Source organism: Alosa alosa, chromosome 4 (genome assembly GCF_017589495.1).
Source record: "Alosa alosa isolate M-15738 ecotype Scorff River chromosome 4, AALO_Geno_1.1, whole genome shotgun sequence".
Lineage (NCBI taxonomy): Eukaryota > Metazoa > Chordata > Actinopteri > Clupeiformes > Clupeidae > Alosa > Alosa alosa.
In genome coordinates, this window is record NC_063192.1 from 18,432,959 (window position 1) to 18,440,784 (window position 7,826).

The window sequence follows — 7,826 nt, forward strand, 5'->3', positions numbered from 1 at the left end:
CTAGTTATCGACATCTACAGAAAGCGAACTTCTATCTATGGCAAACGACTTTGCTATTGCTTCTATTTATAGTAGGGTGCCCAGACGTCCCAGTTAACTTCACTTGAGCTGAATTAACCTCATTTGGTATATGATACATAAACAATAAAGCTTGAGATGCCCATGCCTTGAACTCTTATTATGTGAGTGTCAGTGCCAGCTTACTCAAGCAGTGTCCACAACTTTCCAGAGACTTTTTAGTTCTCAATATGAGGGTATAACAGCAGCCGACAAGGATTTTTGACAGCACTAGATGCTATGCTTTTACGTCCTGATAACTCACAGCCAAGAGTTAGCAACATAGAACACAATCTTTCTGAATGAAAATGTCTAGGTTATGGCTGTTTGCAGTAGCTCTAGCTTTTAGCTTCTATCAATGACTTTATTCTGATCAGCCAGTCATGCTCACAAAGTGTTTTTTTGTTTTTTTTTTCGGCAGCAACCAATCAGGCAGTCCCGCCAATCATTTATTTATTTCATGGCACATTGCAAGACCGTGCATATGGAATGTAAATGTCAATGTCAATGTATATATGGTTTTTACATTTAATCATTTATTTATTTATGTATTTAACATTTTTTTTATTTATTTAACTATTTATTTAATCTTTTATTTATTGATTTCATATTTCATTTATTTATTTAATTTTGGCACAAAAAACATTCCATAAGTTTGCAGTATAGCTACTATTAATTGGCTAAATTTGGGTGCTCCCTCTGTTCTTTGGTGCCCTACACACAGTGTGCATGGTGGGAGCGGCGGCACATTGATCTTTTTTAATTATTACTATCTTTGTCCTTTCTAGAGAGAGAGAGAGAAAGAGTATGAGAGAGTGAGATACTGTATACATTTGGGCATACATTTGAATAGTTTTTTTAGTTTAAATAAATAAAATCAAATTAAATCAAATATGCTTAACTGTGGAAACCTTGTTGAAGATAAGTTTTAGCTTAACAGTAGTTGAATACATAGGCGCAACTACACTCCTTTTAACAGGGAGAGTGGCCATGTACGCCAGTATTGAACTGCTGAGGGAGAGATAGAGAGAGAGAGAAAGAGAGCAAGAGAGATAGAGAGAAAGTCCTTGTTCCATTGAGCATTTCTATGTGTGATAAGTGATAAGAGGGTGCAGCCATGGGAAAACTCCACATAAATATGTAAAGCATAGTCGTTGCTTTCCCTTCCCTGTGTGAAAGGTATAATCACAATTCAAAGTTGCGTCCTGAAAAATGCATGAGGTTCAACATACTAAACCCCCAGCTGATCGGGGTGAAGGCAGGATGGATCCTCTAAAAATATCTAGGCTATGCATCATTAAAAATGAGCCTTTATCATACACAGTCATCCATCTTCCATAAATACTGAATTCCTCACTGATTCAAGAAGTACATGAGAATGCTGTCATCTCCATCACCAACTTCTGAGGGTAAATGTTTGCCACTGGATTTCTGATCTCCCCTATTTTGTGGCTCGTTGCACTATGTATGGGTGGCTGAATATTGGGGGAAAAAAGAGTTGAAAGCAGATGAAAAAATAAATGCATGATTTTGTGGGGATCTCTAATGCTGCATGTATTCCCATCGACTGACTGTGACGCACACCCTTTGTTTTTCCTCTGCCTTATCAATTGATTCCATATGGGACAGCTCAGCAGCCGTTATCCGTTACATAAAACATTTCCTAATATATGACATATATTATATAATACATTTCACAATATATGCCATATGTTATATACTTTTAAAATATCTTGTTAGAATAAAAAGAACATTTGTGTTCCTGCAAGGCGAAACCAGTCGTTTTGGTCAAATTTACAAAATTAAGTTAATGTGCTCACATGAACGGCCATTGACTAAGCTTTCCAACGATATGTATATCTAGGGTATTGCAAAAAGTATCACTAAGATAACCACATCCAAAATTGGCATGGTTCTCCTGTCACGATAAGCCAGAAGAGGAGAAAATCACCTTTTTAAGTAAATTGTCACATGCGATAGTGTGAGGACACAGCTATTACTAGCCTTACGGTAGCGTGACTTTAAAGTGGATGACATATGTCCAGTTTTATCAACCGAGTGAGTGTCTTTTTCTGCCCCCTAGTTAATATCTGGGACGGTCATAAGGTGTCACTATAGAATATAATTAATGTATTTCGGGGGAAGTAAGGGGAGCTGCCACGTCAATAGAAAACTTCTCCTTGTCCGTAAAATGACGCCAGGATATTTCTAAAAGTTTGTGCTTTTGACCGTTCGTGCCCTGAAAGGCAAGTCTTTCACATTCATATTCGATTACATCTGCCAAGAACGATAGAGAGCTTGTGTAACGAGTAGCCTAATGAGTAGGCTACATTTTAGCTCTACTGTAAAACCTTATAGCGGCGTGGACAAATGGAATGACTGCTAATGTGTTTAATCTTCACCTAAATAAAGTCAGGGTTTAACAGTCAAAACGTATGTTTATCCGTGAAATTTGTTCACAATATGAAAGTGTAGACTGTATACTGTCGAATTATGCAAAAACGTGAAATTCAACATTTTAACCCGTACGTTTGTTTATTGTGGATTTTCTCAAAATAGCACTGTGCGCAAGACGACTGGTTTCGCCTTGCAGGGTCACATTTGGCTATAACAAAAACTTTTCTTGTTATGACGTAAAACTGATCTGCTTTTCTGTTGTTTCTAGTGTCTGTCCTAGAGTGATAAGGGATGAAAAAGAAAAGCTTTAAAAAAGCCTTTAAAAAGGAATCTCCTTACCAAGAGTTTATGTATTTTATTGTAGGCTATAGTTAGTAACCAAGGCAGAGGTCCATATTTACTTTCTTTGTCATCCCCCACCTGTTAATGAATCCCATTCTACATTAGGGGATTTCAGAAGCATTTGACCAGTGTCAAACCAGAAATTACAGTTGCTTGTTGACAAAAATAAGTCCACAGTAGGATGCTAGCCTCTTTTGAGTCCTCTGACACACATGCAAGGACAGAGCAAACACAAAGGGGGTGCGTCACAGTCAGTCGATGGGAATAAATGCAGCATTAGAGATACCCACAAAATCATGCATTATTTAAAAAGCTACAACATTCAATATTGATGTCATTGCAGAAGAACTACATGGCGAATATAATGGGTCTGGCACACAAAAATGCAAACAGAGGTCCTCATGAGGGGTTTTAAGCAGTGAGGTTTTCATTAAGAAATTTCAAGGGGGAAGCGCAGGGCTTCCGCTTTCTGTATCAACACATATGTTTGGATATGATATGTGATTAATCTACCATGCCATTGTTGCCAGATTCATTGTCACAGTTGCCACCCATTTACATTTTTTTTTTATTACTGATGTTTACACAGGCCAGATGGAGGCTCATTCCAGGATCTGCTGCAGAAGATGTAAATTATAAATCACAATCTGATTCCATATTAATGCTGCAAGTTGCTGTGGGTGGGTTATGAGTTATTCCCTGTGTATTGTGTGGTCTACCAGACCCTCGTGATTTCTATTATTAGCTCTGTGATTCAGATCCAAATCCATAAGCACACTTTCATATAATCTCATTACATTAAAAAACACACTTTCATGGGGAACTGTCTTAATCAAAATAATGTACATGCTTATTTTGTTAAACATACACAACATATATTACACATGCATAGCAAAACTTATTTTTTCATATCATCCTTGAGAGCAGATGTAAAAAAAAAAACAGGGCTGATCCAAGATCCAGATGTCAAGCTCTTGAAGAACAGACAGCAATCATCACACATCAGTGCTTGGACCTCATGTATTTTCATAATTTACAGTGGTCTCTTAATTTTGAATATGACCATCAACTCATTCAAATGTCACTCAGCAACCGATGACATTAGAAAAATGTGCAGTGGTCTCTTATTTTTTTCCAGAGCTACATATTCTAAAGTGTTGTTCATTATTAACTGGAGCTCTTATTGAAGTTCAGCTTGAACTTTACCGACTTAATCACCTTTCCAATTAAGCAGTCGCAGACATCTCTCTGCACCCCCTACCCCTATCCCCCTCCAGGCTCCCACCTGGCACTGCCTGTTTGCCTGATTAGCCTCCTGCTATGAGTGCAAAGGTGATAACCCTATGTCCTATGAGAACCCAGGCTCTATGTGACACAAGGCCACCCCAGGTGTGGAAATAGCCTCTTGGACCCCGACATTCCAGTTAAGCTGAATGCCACAGGTGTACCTCACAGAGATAAGGACTGAAAAGGAGAAAGGAAAATAAAACAAAAGAAGAAAGCTTTAGCCGGTGTAGCCCCAAATTTCATGATGTCCTTCCTATTTGTTTTGCAAGATAAAATATGTGTACTCACCTCTTCCTTTCATCTGTCTATGACATGACAAAGCCTTGAGAGATCACACTTGAAAGATGTCAGCGAACATAAATTGAAGATGAGGAAGTTGATTTGAAATTTCAAGAGAAAAAGCCATGCACTGCAGAAAAAACAAAGTAAAAAAAAAACACCATTCAAGAACCATGTACATTGTGTCATCAATATAAAAAGAGTGATCAAGTGATCCCTGCTGAACAAAAACAGTCTGACCATCTTAAGGTGGTGTGCTGTTTGACCAGCTTGTTAACCAGCTTGTTTGACCACCCTATAAGATGGTTCACCAGCTAGACCAGCAAAACTCTTGCGGAAACATACCTTCAGCTGGTTTAACCAGCTTGCGATGGTAATTCAGCTATAGTTTGCTTGTCGTACCACCTCAAGCTGGTCATTTCAGTTGTTGTTGCTGGTCTACATTGCTGGTTTAACTGGCCATGCCAGTTTATGTTGGTCATCCAAACCAGCATGACCATCTTACACCAACAATGTCAAATTTGGCAGGCTGGTCACCAGCATGACCATCTTACACCAGCTGTATCCCACACGACAGGTTGGTCAGACCAGCATGACCAGCTTCCTCAGATGGTCACACCAGCATGTCCAACTGGTGGCCTACCCAGCTACACCAGCAAAGACCAGCTAAAACCAGCTATCAGCATAAGCTGGTTTCTAGCTGTTTTTTTCAGCAGGGATTACAGTAATGCATTGCTTTTCAAAAACTGCATAGCAATTACAAGGACTCATTTGCTTTTGTGTTCCATGTTCACAATAGCCTCTAATTCCAGCACACTCTAATTGTTCCAATAATTTTATTTTATTGCAACATTATTGACGGATGTTTCCAACCAATGTTCATATATAATTTTTTTCATTTTCTAACACATTGAAAAACAACAAAAGGGAGCCTCCCCGACAGCAGGAACTCTAATTGAGGAGGGGAAGACAAAGCAGGCTTAAAGGGTGGCTGAGATAAATGAACATGAGGGCTCACGGACATTAGGAGAGCAAGAGGCAAAACCGATTGTTTTCAGGGGGGTTTTCTGTACCGACCGTAAAACAGACTCTGAAAAATGGCCGAATTTCTCCTTTAAGTTGGAGGTTTTCAGGATTGGGTTGGCTGAGATAAAATGAGAGATTAGGAGAGCAAGAGGCAAGCAATAAAACAGACTCTCGCCGATTGTTCTTTCTCTTTGGGTTGTGCTCTACAAACAGTTGAGCAAATTTTCTACCAACACAGGCAATTATTATACCACTCTGCAGATCATAGGATTCAAGGTGGTATAGCAAAGCCCACCAGAAATCAACAATGAATTACAGTGATACACCGGTACAGCCTGTTCTGATAAACGTACTGCATACGGCAAGACTGCTCCATTCACCTTAGCATCCTGATTGTGTTCTCAGGGTTTATTCTGCAGTCAATGTCCATTCATATGTTATTATTTGTCATCAAAGGCATATTCAAAAAGCTATATGCAGCTGTGGGTTTATCGAATAGTGCATGTCTGATCAATTTCTTATGTACCAAGTAGAAAATATTTCTGTTGGAGCATGGAGCATTTCATCATAGAAAGTAGAATGTTAAGGGCACCGACTCCTTTGAATGGTTTTATAATTTCTTTCTTTATTTATCTATTTTTTAGTGGAGTTGAAATTGGAGAAGTATTTGTTTTATTAGGTTCACCAAGGGTCACTAACAGTTCGGTCAATATGATATTGTTTACTCAGCTCTGCCCACTTTGCATTTAAATCGGATTTATTTATTTGTGTTGTGTACAGGCATAACCTCAACGCCCAAAATGACTATGGCATCTTGAGCATTAGTATGGAAAGAAATAATGTCCTCTTTGTAAATGCATTCATTGCAAATCAGAGTCAACTTGTCAATTTATCCTGTCATCAACTCTATTGTCATGACCTTTATTGTCAGATCATCCTATTGCATTAATTAATGTATTGAATATATCTATTTATTTATTCAAAGCCCTTTTGATCTTCAGGTGTTCCACTGAATGGTAGTCTCATCACTTCTCCTCGCCATCTCAAAAGCCCTATCTTCAGGTGTAGGAATGAGTCTCGCCATCTCAAACACACCCCGGAAGGCCACATTGGAAAGTGATTAAATGGATTGATTAGTGTTGAAATTACCAACATAAAATTACCGCCATGGAAAATTGATGTTTTAGGTCAGAAAATACAGGTCATTGAATTTTGATGAAGAGGTTAATAAAGTGCTTGACGAAAAATGAATCACCTTGCCTCTTGAGTCTGGATGACAGACAAGACAATTTCTGTAATGTTTAGTTAGATGCTGTTAAAGGCACAGTCAGCAATTGTGCAGGAAGTCAAGTTTGTTGTGTATGTTTATATTTAAAATTATTCAAATTATTAGCAATTTTAGTTATTTAAAATTATTAGCAAATGCTTTTCCCTAAACAAATTACATTATATGTAAGGACCAAACAAAACACCCCAGATCCTCACCCCGCTGTTCAGTAGTCCCAGAGAATCTCCACACATGATTTTGTTTTTGTTTGGGGGACAGGCTGTCCCCAATTTGTTTGTTTTCCAGTTTTCGGAGCCTGGGCTGCCTACAGAGACCAGTTTTTTTACAGTGTACTGTAGTCACGGAATGGTCAGCTAGCAGATCGTGTGGAGATGATTGCTGAATGTGACAAAAAAATGGTAATTGACTGCGTCTTCAAGTTAGACATTGTATTGGGTTATACTTCATAAAGTATTTTATTTGTGACCCCTCTCACTGTGAAGTTTGGCAACTTAATCTTACTCCATCAGTTAAACTGTTTCAATATGATTTGTACTGAATTTTTGGACAGGATCAACAGTCCTCATTGTTATCCAAAAGAATGAAAAGATGACAAACAAGCCAGTAACAACCTATAAGTTTGCATGACCTAGTATGTGATCATGGATTAACAATTCTGAAGTTGTCATGTTTTATTGATTGGGTGCTTCCCAATATTATAACTATATCATAGTTTATCTATCTATCTATCTATCTATCTATCTACCTATCTATCTATTTATCATAACTTGGCTATAATAACTGGCTATAACATAAGTACCATTAGATATCTGATGCAGTAACGGTGTTCTTAACAACAAATTTCAAGATTTTATCTGTTTAGGTTTAGGTGTTGTCACTGCATTTGGCACAAGTTGTCAGCAACAACAGTGGTAAGTTTGTGGTCTTAATGTAGACCGGTGCCTCAAATGACCCATCCTCCTAACAGTTACTACTTGGAACGTTGTTCAATTATGTGAGATTAGTAAATTACCCTTCCGGCCATGTGCTTTACCCATGTAGTTTTGTACTGGTATCTTTCCCATCAGACAGTTTAACATGTTGTTCAACTTTCATCAGGTATTACAAAATGGAGAGAGAATTCAGGGACAATTTAAAAACATTCCAGTTC